Source organism: Mus pahari, chromosome 19 (assembly GCF_900095145.1).
Source record: "Mus pahari chromosome 19, PAHARI_EIJ_v1.1, whole genome shotgun sequence".
NCBI classification, from domain to species: Eukaryota; Metazoa; Chordata; class Mammalia; order Rodentia; family Muridae; genus Mus; species Mus pahari.
In genome coordinates, this window is record NC_034608.1 from 71,107,486 (window position 1) to 71,126,925 (window position 19,440).

The 19,440-nt window shown below is 36.5% G+C and overlaps 1 pseudogene; it reads left to right on the forward strand.

Annotated features, from left to right (window-relative positions):
* Nucleotides 1–7,471: 7,471 nt before the first annotated feature.
* LOC110336261 lies at nt 7,472–7,936 on the forward strand (annotated as a pseudogene).
* Nucleotides 7,937–19,440: the final 11,504 nt, after the last annotated feature.

Consider the following 19,440-nt stretch of genomic DNA (forward strand, 5'->3'; position numbering starts at 1 on the left):
CACAACCCTGTAGCCAATGGAAGTTCACACAGGTGTATAGAACCAGCTGCACAGCCACACCTTTGCATTTCAGGGTTGTGAATGGGATTCTTAGTCTCTATGTCTAGGGTAATCTGCAGCTGGCCTTGAATTCATTCTGATTGCATCTTTGCCTGCTTGTCTGGCTCACGCCTGTCTCTCTTTTGCTCACTATCAGTGTTTTATCTCTCTTTTCTGTCTCTCCTTTACACACACACACACACACACACACACACACACACACACACACACACACACAGACACTATGTGTGATGAACTAATACTTACTTTATAAATTATTGGGTATTTTGCTGCTTTTCTCCTTGACTTTTGCTGACCACAACATGTGACCTTGCTTGTGTCCCAAGGACTCTCTAAGGCATGTTCTAAGTTTATGTGCCAATTTACCTGAGCTCTTACCCTAATGAAAGTTAATATCTGTGAACTTTACCTTAGTTTTGTTCTCATTTTTTGTGTACCAAGTTCTGTCTTTGTATGTCTTTGTTTCTTTCTGTTTTGTGTGTGTATGTAAATTTGTTTTTTATCTTTGTCTTCATCACACACATTCAAATTTATCCAACAGACACAAGCAAAATACAGTTTTTCTTTTATTGACTCTTTTCTCTCCTTTGTCTTACACTCTCTGTTCATTTCGTTTTTGTTCTTTTCTGCATCATTCACAAACCCTTAGTTTTAATTCAACATCCACTGAGTAGCACACTCTGTAAAACACAATTTAGTTTTGTTTTTACTCATTCTTTTTCCTTTGATTTTTTAAATACTTTGTTTTACTTCCTTAATTCTTCCTTATTTTTCGCATCATCTCACATGTTTTTGTGCCCACATCTCTATGATTTTGTGCATTTACTCTTTACTAATCATCCTCTGTTTATGTTCAGAATTTTGTGTATTTTGTTAGTTTATTTTTCTAACTACTAAACAATTATCTATTTTTACATGTATCAATCATTTTAAGGATTTTTTTTAAAAGATAAACTCACAAATTGGATTGGGAAATAGATATTGATTTATTTTTCAACATTTTTTTTTTAAGTTGACATGGGACAACCATTAAGGTGTGGAAAATTTTGTACATAAGTTCGGGGTAATTGCCAGAAATTGCTGATGTGTGGTGATTGCCTCCAAATCAGTGTGTTCTATGTTGCAATTACTGGACGGTTGTGTGGATGTGTCCAGTTCATCTGAGTCCAGGAGTTGCAGGCATCTGAGATTCACTTTTTTGTGAGCCTATTGCCGTACTCCCTGAATATCACTGCAGCATTATCAAATCATACCTAAAAATATGGCATGCTTAAGCCTATAACTTGGATGGACTTTTGAAGGATCTTTCAGTCCACTAAGGAGGAGCTAGAGAAAGTACCCAAGGAGTTGTAGGGGGTTGCAGCCCTGTAGGTACAACAACAATATGAACTAACCAGTATCCTCTGAGCTCATGTCTCTAGCTGCATATGTAGCAGAAGATGGCCTAGTCGGCCATCATTGGGAAGAGAGACCCCTTGGTCTTGTAAACTTTATGTGACCCAGCACAGGGGAAGGCCAGGGCCAAGTAGTGGGAGTGGGTGGGTAGGGGAGCAGGGGCGGGGGTGGGGTATAGGGAACTTTCGGGATAGCATTTGAAATGTAAATAAAGAAAATAATAATAAATTTAAAAAGGAAGCATATCACAGGAGTGAATATGCTCTTTGTTGGTTCTACTTCATATTTCCTTAGAACATAGTGATTTCCAAAACCTGTGTATTCATTTGCTGTGTTACAATGACTTCACATATGTAACTACACAGAGAAATTCACTTCTCCCATCAATGTCCAAAGTAGGACCATTGTCTTCATTTATTTATCAAAGGCTACTGAGTTTTTATACTTTGTGCTTTGAACAAAACACCCCAGACAGTCCAATTATCTAGTATTATAATAGGATTAATTTGCTTTCACATGAGAAGTTTACATATTCTGGATTAATGAGTAGAAAGGTTAGCTGCTCTAGTTAGTTATCTACAGGCTTGCTGAGAAAAGAGACCTATGATTCTCAAGGTCTACTGAATATTGTCAGGCCTGCATGCCTTCTTCCTTCTTCCCTTCTTTGTTCCCTCCCTCCCCTCAGACCTTCCCTCTGCATTTCTTCCTCTCCTCCACCCCCTCCTTGCTGCTCCATCTCCCTTTGATCTCTTTCCTCCCTCCCTCTCCTTCTTTCCTCCCTCCCTCTCCTTCTTTCCTCCCTCCCTCTCCTTCTTTCCTCCCTCCCTCTCCTTCTTTCCTCCCTCCCTCTCCTTCTTTCTTCTACTTTTGCTATTTTCTTCTTTCAAGTGTTGATTTTTACAAAATGGAGAGTTTTATGTTAACATTTTCATACTTAGGCTCACTTAAAAATTCTACTCAGATGGTTCTCTCTTAAGGAATTACTGTATATAATGATTTCAAGGTATCATTATTACTGTTGCTTCAAAAGAAAGGCAATAAGATTAAACCTGTATCACCAGAGGTATTATCATCGTAGGCAATGGAATGGTACCTGTATTTTAAGACAAATTCACTGACAATCCTATTTAAACTTATTTAGAATCCCTTCCAAACTCTAAAATGAAAGTGACAGCAATATGATTCCTAAGTTCAGTGAACAGAAATGGGCATTGCATGTGTGTAGAAATCATTTATATTTATATATATTTATAATTCATAACAAATGATTAGGTTAACAACAGATTCCATATTAAAATACCTTAAATCAAGAAGGGGAAAATTAGAATAAGCAAAAAATATTGTTAAGAAAATATAAATTTATTGTCAACCTACAAATATATTCTTACATTTTGCCTTATCTTTTTTATTTTATTATATTGAAGTAGAAACAGATCAAGAAATGCTACTCAGTATATACTATATTTTTATAATTCAAGGCAAATATCCCTGTTCTATACTGTATAAATCCACAGAAACAGATGTTACATTCTTATGCATTCCTTGGTAATAATAACCAATTAAAAGAAACTCTGCAGCATTTTAAAAAATACCATACTATAGCTGAGTAGTATTCCATTGTGTAAATGAACCACATTTTCTATATACATTCTTCTGTCGTGGAACATCTGCATTGTTTCCAGCTTCTGGCTATCACAAATAAGGCCACTGTGAAGATAGTGGAACATGTGCCCCTGTGGCATGGTGGAGCACCTTTTGGGTATAATCCCAAAAGTGGTATTCCTGGATCTTCAGATAGATCTATTTCTAATTTTTTGAGGAACCTCCAGATTGAATTCCAGATTGGTTTTTACCAGTCTGCAATCCCACTAGCAATGGAGTAATGTTTCTCTTTCTCCACATTCTCTCCAACATGTGTTGTCACATGAGATTTTGATCTTAGCAATTCTGACTGGTGTAAGCTGGAATCTCAGGGTCATTTTAATTTGCATTTCTCTGAATGAGGACATCCTGACTTTTGCAGGCAGATGGATGGAACTAGAAGATATCATCCTGTGTGAGGTAACTCAGATCCAAAAGGACATGCATAGTATGTACTCACTAATAAGTGAATATTATCCCCCCCCCAAAAAAAAAGAAAAAAAAAGAGAAAATAAAAGCCCATACAGAGTACACAGGTTACAGTTCACAGAATTTAAATGGCTCAACAAGCTGAAGTGCCCAAGTGAGGATGCCTCAGTCCCACTTGGGAGAGAGAAGAAAGCAATCACTAGAGATGGAGGGAGGGACTTGTTAGGAAATTCGGATTTGGGTAGAGGGGGCAGTGGGGAGTACAGAGGAACCAATCTGGTATTGGGTGAGAGAAAAGGACTGAAGCCCTGAGGGCCAGCAGAATGAATGTAAACAGGCAACCTCGGAAAATAGGAGATTTGGGGAACCTCTCATAGTGCACCAGAGACCTGGGAGGTGAGATACTCCCAGGACTCATAGGGAGGGACCTTTGATTAAATGATTAAATGGAGAGGGAACTCAATAGAGCCCACCTCCAGCAGGAAGACAGGACATCAGGTGAGGGATGAGGTTATCATCCCACAGTCACATCTCTGACCCATTATTGTTCCTGTCTCAAAGAATTACAGGGATGGAAATGGAGAGAAGCCTGAGAAAAAGAAAGTCCAGCAACAGGCCCAAACTGGGATCCAGTTCAAGAGGAGGTCCAAAGGCCTGACACTATTGCTGAGGATATGGAATGCTCACCAAAAGGGATCTATCAGGACTGTCCCCTGAAAGACAGCAAGAAGCAGCTGAAAGACTTAGATGCAGTTATTTGCACCCAACCAATGGACAGAAGCAGCTGACCCCTGTTGTTGAATTAGGGAAGGCTGAAAAAAGCTGAGGAGGAGGGTAACCCTGTAGGATGACCAGCAGTCTTAATTAATCTGGACGCCTGAAATTCCTCAAACACTGGATGACCAAACAGGAAGCATATACCAGGTGATATGCCTCAGCCCCCAACACACATACAGTAGAGGACTTCTAGGTCTGTGTTCAATCAGAGATGAAGCACCTACCCCTCAAGAGACTGGAGGCCCCAGGGAATTTAGAGGTCAGGTGGGGTTGGGGTGTGGGGGCATCCTCGTGGAGATGGGGTGGGGTATGTGGAGGAGGTGTGGGATACTGAGCAGTTGGATGGTGGATGAGGAGGGGTGGGGAATGGAATATGGAGTGTAAAATATAAATTACAAATAAAATAAAATTTAAAACATACAACACTATCAAGTTATCTCTGAGTCATAATTTTCACATGTATAAGTTATGAGCCAGATCAAGGTGCTTTGGAAAAATCATAAAAATTTGTTCAATTTAGTTACTTTGCCTCCCAATTGACTGAATGGCTTAGCAAAGGAGAATCAACAGTTGCTATGAATACAAGATGACTCAAAGCAAGCAAACAAAGAGTATGCATAAGATCAAAGGTGGAGCCTTAGTTCTTTGATTTAAGAAGTGCTTGGGCACACAGTATGATATTTCGGAAGGAAGCGTCTGAGAATAAATATGAAATCCAAGACAGTCAGTACACACAAGGCTTCATATGGTTATTCCATTATCATGTTTACCAAAAGCCTACTGACCCTCAATTAGAACTTACAAAACTACTAGTATGACCAAAGACAAAATTAGTCAGCCTTAACATAATGGAGATAGTCAAGCACTGCATGCATAATTAGATCCAAAATGTCTTGGGGCATATTTAAGAAGTAAGTTTCAGCACAGTTGTTCCAAAGTGGTCCTATTATGCAGAAATCATTTCTGGAAGTTCCTGTGTATATGAAATTGAAGTTACCAGAGTTAATAAATAAAACATAGTAAATGTAACTTCAAATATGAATAGTTTAGCATAAGTGCTAAGTATTATGGACATATCTACAAAATTTCATCGTCTAACATTTATATTTACCAATGACTCCTTTGTCTTACACCACAACTTTAATTAGAATTGAATACTACCTGAAAGACTTGGATAATATCTTTTTTTAAAATTCCTAGTGACTTTTTCAGACTTTTTTTTTTATTTCATGTATGTGGGTACACTGTCTCTGTCTTCAGACACACCAGAAGAAGGCATCAGATCCCTCTTAATCCATTAAATTCTCCTGGATCAACCAGGATAAACACTATAATGCACTCAACTAATATAACTAGTCTTTGACATGTAATCTTTCATATTCACTGAATAGGATGGAGTAATCTTAAAGAAGTGGGAAAGTGTTCCAGATCAAAATAATCAAATCATTAACTTGAATTATGCAATAATCTTAAATATGATTGATTTCAAATAATCTTCCATTTACTCTATTAGTTGAGTTAAATAGTTAGGCTCATTTATAATAAGGTACAAAGAAAGCAAATGCTATTTGAGTGACAGAAAATGCAAACAATATAGAACAATGCTATACACAAAACTTTGCTAGCTCACTGTGGTAGGTACTTTGAAGGCCAAGGCAACTGAACTCTAATGTCACAGCTAGTTTTGGATATATACTAATCACCAGATCAGCTTAGGTTACATATGGATACTCTGTTAAAAACAAACCAAACACAAAGGTTGAGGGAAAGACCGCTATATTTAAAGCAAACAATTCCAGTTATTCTTTAAGCATAATTTTCTTAGTATTATATCTTGGCATCTCTACATGCCATCAGTTAAGGACTAGAGGAAAATCTGAAACAAAAAGGGGAAAGGTTAAGAACAACTTGTAAGACAAAATAAATATAGAGAAAATTAAATCCCATTTCTTCTTAATTTATTTTATTTTTTAAATTGAAATATTATCTTCATTTACTTATTCATTTTGCATCCCACTCTTTGTCCTACTCCTGGATACTCCCACCATGATCCTCCCCCTATTCCCCCTTTTCTTCTCTGAGTGGGTGGGAGCCCACTGGGTATCCACCCAACCTGGCACTTAAAGCCTCTGCAAGGCTAGGTGCTTCCTCTCCCACTGAGGCCAGACAAAGGCAGATCAGCTTGAGGCCCCCCCCCCCCCGCAGGAAACAGTTCTTGGGATAGCACCTACTCTAGTTCCTCAGAACCTACATAAAGGTCAAACTGCAGATCTGCTACATATATGTGGGAAGGCCTAGGTCCAGTCCATGTATGTTATTTGGTTGGTAGTTCAGACTTTGAGAGCCCCAAGGGTCCAGGTTACTTGACTCTGTTGGTCTTCCTGTAGAGTTCCTATCCCCTTTGGGGCCTGCAATCCTTCCTCCTATTCTCTAAGTTCCATCCACTATTTGGCTGTGGATGTCTTTATCTGTCTGAGTCAGCTGCTGGGTGGAGCCTCTCAAAGGACAATGTGCTCAGATTTGCAAGTATAACACAGTATCATTAATAGTGTTAGGGATTAGCCCTATTTTCTTCCCTCTTCTAAGTGAGATTCAATCTTCCTTGTTTTGGCCTTCCTTCCTGTTTACCTTCGTTGGGTCTGTGGAGTGTAGCAGGGTAGCTCTATATACCGTTCCTTTGATTTTGGGTATGTATTTCTTCACTCGGGATTATATTCTCAAGTTCTTTCCCTTTGCCTGCAAAATTCCTGGTGTGTTTCTTTTTAATAGCTGAACAGTATTTCATTGTGTAGATGTTTCACTTTTTTTTTTTTTTTTTTTTTTTTTTTTTTATCTATTCTTCAGTCGAGGGACATCTAGGTTGTTTACAGTTTCTGGGTATTATGAATAAAGCTGCTATGAACATAGTTGAATAAGTGTCTCTTTGTGGGATGTTGGAGTATCTTTTGAGTATATGCCTAGAAGTCATAGAGCTGTGTCTTCTATAAAAAGAATCGTTAGCCCTTTGGCTGCTTGGAAAATTCAACCTTGCATTGTTCCGGGCAGTGTTCCTTGTTTACTTCAGTCACCCACCACCTCCTCAAATGTAGACTCCTGCAACTTTCTCCCCATGGTCCTCAAACGCGGCTAATTCCTCACTGGCTGCATCAGACCACTGGCATGCTCCACCATGTCAGATGGGGCAGTGGACACCAGCTCTGAGATCACCATCGAGGACTTGGAGGAGAAGTAGGAAGTTGTGGAGGAGTCAGAGAATGGAAGAGAGGCACCTGCCAATGGGAATGGTGATGAGGAAAATGGGGAGCAGGACGCTGACAATGAGGTAGATGTAGAAGAGGAAGAAGGTGTTGAGGAAGATGAGGAGGAAACTGAGGCTTCTACAGGGAAGCAGGTAGCTAAGGATGATGATGAGGAGGAGGATGTTGACACGAAGAGCTAGAAGACTGATGAGGATGACTACACAGTAAAAGGAAGAGCTAACTTTATGCACTGTGCCCTACTCACCCTTCACTTTCTGTCTCAGAATTTAAATCTGAACACCTTCAAGCAGAGAAGCAGGTCATGCCCACTTCTACTTTCTCTTTGTTTTCCTCAAATTTCAATTGATCCCAGTTCTTCAGATTCTATAAAATAAATACACTGCCTTGTAAGAATTATAAATTCTTTAAGCTTTAAAAGGTTTTAAATTTTTTAAAAAATAAATTTTAAATTTATTTATGAATAAATAAATTCAGACACTGCAAACTTTACATCACTAAATACAATCATCTTGGTATAGTTTTCATAGGAAAAATATTTTGATACTAATTATAAAAAGGGGAAAAGGAAAAAGTTCTTTAGATCAGCATACCATAATAGGTTTTACAGGAGTCATATTTTATTTTTAAAATTTTTCCCATTTTGCTCACATACAGCTTAATATTAATAACAAAACAGACTCTGCGCAATGTGAAAAATATATTTAAACTTACATACACACTTTCCCTACAATGAATTGTCCTTCTCATGACTACTCTTAACCTAAGTGTTAAGAAATATTCATGCAATATTTTGATCAGCAGTACAATGAATTCTTCATTAGCTGAATTTCTGACTGGATATCAACTTTAACATTATGATTTCCAATCCTTAAAAAGTACATGTTCCTCAGAAGCTGTCTCCTGAGGGGTTCTGCCAGTGCCTGTAAAATACAGACCTGGGTGCTCACAATCATCCATTGGACAAAACACAAGATCCCAATGAAGGAGCTAGAGAAAGTAACCAAGGAGCTGAAGGGGATTGAAGCCCCATAGGAGGAACATCAATATGAACTAACTAGTACATCCAGAGATCCTTGGAACTAAACCATCAAAAAATAAAACCAAAAACAAACAAGCAAACAAACAAAAAACATGGCAAAACTTGTGGCTATAGCTGTATATGTATCAGAGGATGGCTTAGTCAGTTATCAATGGGAGGAGAGTCCCTAGGTCCTGTGAAGTATTTGTTCCCCAGTATAGGGGAAAGCCAGGGCAAGGAATGGGAGTGAGAGGGTTGGGGAGCAGGGGGAGGGGTAGGGGATAGGGGATTTTTGGAGGGGAAACCAGGCAAGGGGATAAGATTTGAAATGTAAATAAAGAAAATATCTAATAAAAAAGTACATGTTCATATCATAGCACAAAACAAACTATTCAAATATTTCTGTTCCCATCTTTCCCTCTGTTTATTAATACTTCCTATGTTTTCTTTCTAAGCAGAAGAGAAGCCTTGAAGAGCTCCTCACATTCATTTGGGCAGGTCATGATGTCAAATAGAGGATAATGACATGCCAAATGTACAACAAAGATCTTTCCCACTGTGGTAATGCTCAGATTAAAGGCATTGCTTTTTTCTACCCAGTGAACTATTGCACAATGTTATAACAGAATTAACTATAAGGACTACTATGTTTACAGTCTTCCCTAAACCCCTAAGATAGAATTTTTTAAAAGTTAGACCTCTGGATTTGCCTTAAAATATTTAGTTTTATGTTCAATATGAAATGCAAAGTATTTTGCAGCAAATTAAACATTCTAGATAAAAATTATACATGTAGCTGGGGGAGAGAAGGACATACCAATAGAAGAAGAAAAGATAAATAAGACTAAGGACATTTGAGAAAGCCATACACTAACATTATTTTATGAGCCTACTGAAAACCACATGTATTTATGTACACATTACAATATACACATACATGCAGAGAGAGAGAGAGAGAGAGAGAGAGAGAGAGAGAGAGAGAGAGAGAGAGATATTAAGTGGGGAGTTAACCTGCACTGGAAGAAAATACACCCCTCGAGAACCAGACTACCTAACAAAAACACTCAAAAGCATAACAGTACTGCACAGGGAAACCTTCCTCGGTGTTGTTAGGAGGATCTGAGAGACTCTTCCAACAGTATAGGAAACTGATATTATTCTTGGTTTCCTTCAAGAAGTTGGAAGTAAACCTGTATGAGAGTTACCTCTGATAATGATGCAAGATTTTACTATCATCCAGTACACTGTACTACTCACATTTTTATCTTTTGTGTATGCAATTCAGTAATTGTGATGGCTATTCTTGATTGCCAAATTTACTAGATCTGGAATGAATTATGACCTAGAAACGAGGAGCACACCTGTGGGAGACTTTCTGCTAGGTTTGACATGGGAGAATCTACTTCTATTCTGGCTCTTTGAGACAGACACACATTTGTCCTGAATCTTGATGTGGGAAGACATGCCTTTGATGCCCAATCTTGAGTTTAGAAACACATGCCTTTAATCTAGATTTTGAGATGGGAAGACACACTTTTAATTGGGGTCCCAACTTCTGCTGGAAGTCCACAAAATCTTTTGCTCTTTGCTGCTTGTTCTTTCCTTTGTAGTGCGTCCATTCCTTTACTGGCATCAGAGTCTAATTTTTCAGGATTCTAGCATTAATAGACCAGCTGAAGCAGCCCCCATGTGGGACTGAGCAACTACTAGTTCACACATAGCTATTGTTGGATTATTTGTACTACAATGTGTAAGTCCTTACAATAGTTTCCATATATATTCATATTGGCAGGAGCCTGTCAGGTCAAGAGGCCCAGGCAAGAACTTTAGGAGATTTAGATCCAATGGGTTAACAAGGGAGTCTGATTAGTTTTTGGATGCTAACTGCTTGAGTCTTGGCTGAATTGCATAGGGTTTAGAAACCAGGGTTTTTTTCCCACTGCTCCTAAACCAGAGAGACAGCCTATGCAAATATCCCTAGATTATTTCCTAGCACTGCCTCTTAGTGGTATGCAACTTAGGTAAAAACAATATAGTTGCTTCATTGCGTGAAAGGGAGAGAATATCTACAATGTCTGCTATTTAAAGGAAAAAACATCTAAGTTTGTAAAATAGCAATTCCAGATAGCAATTTTTTTTAAGGAGACTACATAACTCCTTGACTGCATTCATCCTCTTCAGAAAATACTTTGAATTTTCCATTTTGTTTAACTTTCTGAAAGAAAAAAGGTTTTAACCAAGTATCCAAGTAATGCTTTTACACCGAGACATCTTCTAAATTCAAGATGAGAATTATATAAAGTCACAGACAACTAAAATTCTACTTATATATGTAAATATTTTGGATGAATCTTAACGGGCTCATACCTCATTTAAGAGAGAATGTCACAATCATTTTCTGCTTAAAATGCCTGGACCATGATAAATATGTCTATGATCTGAGACATGGAGCTGGAGGAGATACTGGCTGTCCACATTAGTTCTCAGTTGGTGTGATAATTCTCATGATCTACAATGAAGTGGCTGGCTCAGCTTGCATTTTTATATGACCGAGGGCCCCCCTTCCAAGAGCATGCAATATCCACCTTGATCAGGGCAATCTAAGAATAACGATTAATTAGAAAATGCCTCACAGGCTTGGATAAAGGGCGACCTTGTATAGGTTGTATCAACTTGACAAGAAAAGCCAGCCAGGACATTTGTATTGCACACTACATGCATTTGTACTAAATATTAAAAACAAAATACCCTTTTCTAGTTACATTTTTATTTTTATTTTTTTAGGTAACAGGTTTTCTGTTAGAATAAATTTTAAAGGAAAAATTCAATGCTCTCTTAATGAGCTTCAACTTAGATATTATGTTACTAAGGATATATAACCATTATTATTATGTTTATGCATTTACTGTTTTATAAATATAATTTTTTTGTTTTGTTTTGTTTGTTTTTTGTTTTTCGAGACAGGGTTTCTCTGTGTAGTCTTGGCTGTCCTGGAACTCACTCTGTAGACCAGGTTGGCCTCGAACTCAGAAATCCGCCTGCCTCTGCCTCCCAAGTGCTGGGATTAAAGGCGTGCGCCACCACGCCTGGCTATAAATATAATCTTATATGTCAATATAGGATAGCTACAAATTTTTTTGAAACTCAGAATTATACAAAAAGGAAAATGGCTTTTAGCCACAAGATGTCATCGTTTGACTTCAGTGAAGTAACTGACTGACTTGAGACTTATCACTGCTCATAAAAAGAGAAAGCAGTCTTTCAGTCTACGGTCTTAACCCCTGTGTACCTGTGTAATATAACTTTCTATTCATTTGAAAATACTGGAATTAGTGAGAACAGATATCTAATAATATATTTAATGTGAAGGATCCACTTTGTTCTCAAGGTTTTCTTCTATGCAATACTATTCTTACTTATTAAAGTACAAATGACTGTCATTTATGAATTAAGAATATGAAATAAGCATTCAAAACTCAATTTGGCTCTATATTCTCAGGAAAATAAAATATAAAACTTGGAAAAATCAATATATATATATTTTCTCTGATATTAAGTCACCTTAAGTTTTCCTGACATAGTTCAGGAACAGGAAAATAGTTTCCATATTTAACAGTGGAAGCTTAACTTATGAGAGAGAGAGAGATGTGGCTGGCATTTTTCTTCTCATTATATTCTTGACTTGAAGTCAAACCTGCTGATGTTTTCCTGCTGTTTCATGTGGAAACAATGATGAAGATATGAGAGAGAATGTGGAAAGCTCACAACTCTTGGATTTTATGGCATTTTTGACCATGACATTTCAACCCCTGCTCACAACCAGATTGTGTTTCCTGTTTAAGTAAGTAGTAATTGCTGAATGTAAACAATTTGGCTCAAATAGATATCTACTACCATTTTCTCTATTATTTTTGTCTCAGTATTTTATAGAATTTGAGTAGTAGAAATCCATTTCAGTCTTAAGAAGTTATTGACTGTTACATTTCACACTATTGGCAAACTTTCTACTATTTATATATGTACAGATTTTAGCAATTGAAACCTGAGGAAAGTGACATCAATTGCCTGTGGATTCTGGACAGTGTAATTCCCAGTCAGATATAAGAAAAAAAAAGATTATGTCTGAGCGTACCATTCTCTAGCGGTATAAATGTTAGGCATTTTAATACATTTTCACTTTCCCTTTTCAATGTAACTCTGACTATGCAATATTTGAACTGTGTGTTAAACTATGTTTTAAGATAAACACTCTCTGAACATTTAAGTGTTAAGTATGATATTTATATACTGGAGAGAGATCATTACATAGGGATTTAAGGACGATAAATTATATTTTAAAGGCAACCACATAACATTTTATCATTGTTTTCATAACCTTATAGAATATCATTTGCTTTAATATTATTTCCAGATTATAAAATCCCGGTTCTCAAAGTCCAAGGTCATTTTACCATTTGGAGAACTATGAAGCCTTAATTGCTGATAAAGGAATGAAAAGGACAAAATGTCAATTTTTTAAGGAATTTTGCTCTTTTTAGTAGGTATGAGTATTTCTGTTTTGTTTTTATTTTATGTGTTCTTTGATTTTGTTAGGTTCTGAGATTTGAGATTCAAAAATAAGCACTTTTTCTTTTTACAAACAGTGGAGTCTTTTAATACTTTGCTCTCAATTTCTTTGAATTTTTGCACTTTATATTGTTTGTTCTGTCAAAATATTGTCTCTAATATTTGAATATTTTATTCACAAAATGAGTTCATAGCAATTAAAGTTTAGGTAATAATAAATTTAACAACAATTCCTAGATAAAGATTTTTAAATATTTGATAACACTTTCAATGGTTAGATTTACTCTTATACTCATTATTAAATTTTTACAATACTATTTTTTTTTGATCTTTACAAGATCCTGCTAATTTTGCTTTTTGCTTTTATTATTATTTATTTTTTTACACTGCATATTTTATCCCCCCCCCCCATCCACGCTCTGACTGTTTCACAACCCAAGATCAAACCAAGCAAACGTCTTCATTTATATTCTGTTGCTCAGCTGGGAAGATCTCTGTGGACATTTGGAAGATACCCTGAAAGGTCAAACAAAACACAATTTGAAATCCTGTTTAAGGATTTCTTAGATTTGCAATTGAAATGTTAGCTAACTTTACAGGACTCTGAGAAATTCAAAGCAATGCCATGGTTAAGAATAGGAATAGTTAAAAGAATGAAAGTCAGTGAAAATATTAAGTATAGAATGAAAAAGATATAAAAATGAGCAAATAGCCAGGCATGATGGTTTTAGGAGACTTAGGAGTTTAAGACCATTCTTGCCTGCCAATACAGTTCAAGGCCAAATTGGAGTACATGGTATCTAGTCTCAAAAATGTCAAACAAGACAAAAACTACATGAAAAAGAAAAAATAGAAGCACTGCTGACTATATAAATGCCAGTGTTATATTTTTTATCATGACTTTATTAAATTCAAGGAAAATAAAAGCCTGGAGTGAACACAGAATAATTTTTTAAAAAACATAGAAGCACACTGATTTAAAAAATAAAATATATATATATATATATATATATATATATATATATATATATATATGTGTGTGAAATCACAAGCTGAACAACTGTAATGTGATGTCTCTCTCATAAATTTACTTTTTCTCTTTATTTTATTAATTCTGTGTGAATTGCATACAATGTGTTTTAATAATATTTGCCCCTCTACTAAACCCTCTCATATCTGCTTTCCCTTCCATACACACTGAAAGTTGTATGCTCCTTTTTTTCTGAACACCTTTCAAGAACAATTGATGCTATCCATATTCTTTAGGTGTGGCCTTCCAGTGGATTGTGGTTGATCTATCAAGGCCTACACCCTTAAAGAAAGTCAGTTCTCTCCATCCTAGCATCTCTCATTTGCCAATAGCTCCTTAGCTAGGGGTGTGATGTTATACCTTCACTCTCTATTTTGGGATTTTTGTTTGGTTTGAACATCCACAGTTCTTATACATTCAGCAACAACTAGTATGACTTTATATGTGCAATGACACTTCTGTGTCTGAAAATCTCTGTCTCCTTATAGCTACCTGCTACTTGTGGCTCTTACACTTATTCCATTTCCTCTTCTTCAATAATCCCTGAGTCTTGGGAGGAAGGAGTGTCATATAATATTCACTTTAGGGCAGAGCTTTCTATAGTCTTGTGTTTTTTTTAGCACCTTGAGCAGTTTGGATTCTCTTTGTTAACTATGACCAAAGATGCAAGGATGCTTCTCTAATGAGGACTAACCAATGTACTTATTTATTGGTATAAGCTATTAGAAGTAGATTTACTACTCTGTCTATATAGCAAAGTAATAGTAATGACCTATGCCTTGTCTAGCCATTAAGTCCTTGGTCATTACAACAGTGGCAGGCATGGTTACAATTTGTGGAGGAGGCCTTAAATTCAGTGAAAAAGTGAGTGGGTGTATTTTTACCTTTGATATTTGTTGCACTATTGTGCCAGTGGGCAAGTCTTACCAGATCTGTTGTTATTGCAGTTCACAGGGCTCACAGCTGCATAACACTGTCGAGTACTTTTCCTGTCTGGTAGGTTGGATGTTTACCAATTTCTAGCACTCTGAAAGCTGTCCAGTGGGGATGCCAGTGAGGCAGGATTTTTCCCTGTCCAATTACATTAATATATTAGTGCAGCAGGAGGCCTGTGATTAGGCATGGAAAAGGGAGGTGGAGCAAAGGGTTGCAAAGACAGAGAACATCTCAGGAACAAGGGAGAAGCCAAGATAGAGGCAAACAGACAGGAATAAGATTCTGACCCTGAGTGGCTTTAAATAGCCACAGGTAGTTATGATATCATAAAGGATAGAATCATTGGTCTAATCTAGGTGGGCAGCTTTTATCATTACCATTTAGTTCTGAAATTACTGTATTGACATCTTGTGGACTGAGAATGTATTCATATATAAGTCTGACTTGTTAATTATAAACTTCTAGAGCTTTGATTTACTTGGTTACTGGAATGTGGGACTGCAGACTACCTGGGTTTATGGCTGAGAAGGACAGTGCAGTGGCGAGTTAGTGACAGAGCCAGTGGGACTGCCCCAGGGCAGAGAGTTGATTGGTGGAGTGAGGGAACTTTTCTGTCCTTTTAAAATATTTCCCGCAACATGCTAGGTGGATATAGGTTTGATTTCTACAAAGACAGGAAATCAAATGTATCCGCTAACTAGAACAGGAGCCTGCAGCCAGCTAGGAGTTCTGACTTCTAGTCCTCAAGGACACCCGCAGCTACCCAGTAGTCTAAGAACTATTCTCCTGTGTGTACTATAGGTTTTTAGAGGCCCTATTCTGACTGGCAACACATGAGCAAACAGATACTCCTCAGTAGTACAGAAGGTGTTACAGGATTATATTTGGTATAAAGCTCTTTTAGCTCAGATGGATAAACAGAGTTTGACTCTGGATTTCAGAAATTTCAGAAATTTTAGAACTTGACAAAAATTTGAATACAAGATGGTGATATCAGTGTTTTTTGTTTTGGTTTATAAAATAATTAACTATATGAAAGGAAAATAATTATTTTTACTGAAAATAATTTGTTATATTAGAAATATTCCCATTTAGTTGGATGTTGGTATAACTTCCCAAGAAACATTTTTAATTTTTCCTTCAAAGACCTAACCTACTTTTACTTTTTTCAGATACTTAATGATATGATAATGTATACATTTCTTTATAGTCACATTCCTTTGCAGATTTTTTTTCCAAGATGTAATAAATCAATGAAATGTTGCCATAACACTACATCAACTGTCATTCACTGGGTATCCCTAAATGTAGCAGCCAGGCATTTCTCTTACACATGTTTTATACTAGTCAAACCTCATCTTTTAGAATATCATTACTGTTTTTTCAAAAGAAATAAATTGAGGAATTTAATCTGGATAGTATTTTCCACTTCTAAATTCTGACTCAGCACAGAACAACTTAGGCTCAGTGTTTAACCACCACAGAGGGTCTGGATATTTGTTGGGAAAATGAACTCAAATCACAGGTCTTTTTAGAGTCTTCTGAGGTCTCTTTAACCTCAAGTGTCTCATCACACATGCAAAAGTGTGTATGGGTAGAGAAGAACTGGTTGATTGATGGGGTTATGAATGGAACATCTAGTCTGAGAATATTAGTAAGTAAGTAATAGCAAAAGAGAAGAAAAATGAACCAAACAAACAATCAAGCCAAACACTTTGGGGTTCTAGACTTTTCAGCTAGACCTTCAAGAGAATAACACCTTTGAATAATTTGAATAAAATTTACAGCAAAATCATGGTCTGTTGTCTATTGTGACTTCAGATAAAATATTTGAGATTTTTGTGACCAAGATTTATACACACACACACATACACACACACACACACGTGTGTGTGTGTGTGTGTGCGCGCGCGTGTGCATGTGTGCGTGTGTGTATGTGTGTGTGTTACAGAAGATAACATATATATAGAAAGAATATTTAGGAAGATTCAAACTATTTTTTGCTTTATTCCTGAAATATTATATAAATACCAGAGTATCTCACCATTATTTAACTTCTAAAATGTAAAAACTTATTGCTGGCATAATATGTAAGGAACATATGTATATCACAAATAATCAAGATTTATTAAAGAAATTTATTAAATTACTACATTTAGTAATACTAGTATAAGATAATGTGCTCTGAACTATTCCAAATACTATTCCAAATAAAGTCTAAATAAAATATTATTTTTAAGGTGTGAGACCATGTAGGATCTATTGTGAACATTTGTAAACAGCTACTACAAATAATGGAGTTTTTGTTTTGTTTTGTTTTGTTTTGTTTTGTTTGGAGGGGATAAACAGTAATAGATAAGTGATTAAGGAGAGAGAATTTTATTCTTTCCTGATACCTGCTCAGATATGTCATTGCCCCTAACTCATCCTATTTTAGAAAAAAAATAAAAAGAAACAAACAAAACCCCAAAACCTTCCACGTGTTTTAGGTTATAAATTAGACTTTTATTTTCAAAGGAGACATTTACTCTTTACTTCAAATGTGCCTCACAATTGTCACCAGAACATACTAACAACAAACAAAATTCTAAAGGGTCCCTTATTGATGTAGCCTAAAAGGAATAATAATTATTCCATCTCATAATTATACATACATATGTGTATGTATATTCTCATGCTTCTTACTTTCCCCTAAGGAAGACATCTTCCACTGAACTGGTTCCCAACTACTCCTGCCACACAAAATTGAAACCTAGTTCATCCAAAACAGTGACAGAACTCAGGTAGGTACATTTGACTTGCTGAATACACGTACTGTATTACCCATCACCCAAGCAGCCATACCTTCTAACTACTCTTAGGGATGTTCTCTCTTCCTTCCCAGGGAAGTTCTTTGAAATATCAAGCCATTAAGGATGTTTCTATCATCTTGAGAACAATTCCTCACCAGGAGGTGTCTTCAGTTTCATACCAAGTTGCTCTTTATTATTAATAGATAAAAATTATTTCCATATGGCCAGGCCAAAGTATCCTTTTTCTTTGTTTTTGCCTTTAACAATGAATCTCTTTAGATTATGATATTATGATCTGGTTGCTATGTTCTCCTTCAAACATTTTTTTTTTAAACAGCTTCATGTATAAAGGGACATATTCAGTTTTCCTCTTAACCCTGGGAGTCCTCCCAATCTTTTTCTTGAATGCCATCCTTCTGTTCTTCTTGCATACATTCCTGATGTCTCAGGATATATGTTTAGCTTCCAAATCTCTACCTACTGCTCTTCCAAGATAGTCTTATCTGAACCTGCACACTCTGCCAATTATATTCCAAATGTTTTTTTGCAATACTAATCACTCAAATTCACTATCTATAAATAACAGCTTAATTGGAATCTCTGAGAGAACCTCAAAGCAATTATACAAACTAATTTTGATACTTCACTATGGCTCTACACAGCAAATCAGCCTATCGCTGCTCTACATTTCATGTGCTCCCAACTGTCAGCAGCTGCCAATCTTATTTCCTAGGATGAAAACCTGAGATCAGAGTTGACTCTCATCTTCTTCACTCTTTGTCATCTTTCCTGATCACTTACTATTCCTTTCATCAAGTTTCATTTCTTTTGAGACTGTAATATATTTATATCATTTTTCCTTCTCATTCTTTCCTCCTCAAAACCCTCTCTTAACCCCTCCTTGCTCTTCAATTCAGGAACTCTCTCTTCATTAATTAGGGTTTTATATTCCAGCCTTATTTGCAAAAACTTTCAGTTCAGTTTTTTTTTTTTTAATTTTTCTTACTCAGAACTGTCACATTCATTTTGACCCAAGCTGTTCATTTCAGTATTGTTATTCCTATCAGAGCAAAATGCTGTCATCTATGTCATCAGACTCAGCACTGCTAAAATAAACCCTTTAAAAGACAACATAGCTCAATTCTTATTCTATTTATTTGGGGGGGGGATTATTTTTATTGAAAGTTCCTTAGGAATAGAGTCCATCATGTTCAAGAGGACCTAGCAACAGGAAGGGATGGCATGGCACCAGGAAAAGAAAAAAGGGACAAATCATATTGGATCTGTACACAGAAAGAAAAGAGATTAATAGCAAGTTCATCCACGCTAAAACAAACAAACAAACAAACAAACAAACAAAAAACCTTCAAGCCTACCCCACTGACACACCTCCTACACCAAGGTTCCTGAAGCTTCCATTATCTTTCCAAAGCTAGGAAACTCATGAGTCTATTAGGAACAAACCACAGCACTGTGACTCAAAACCATCTCCCGCTCCAGGTGCCAGGAATATTTTACGTTAGTGGTTCTCAACCT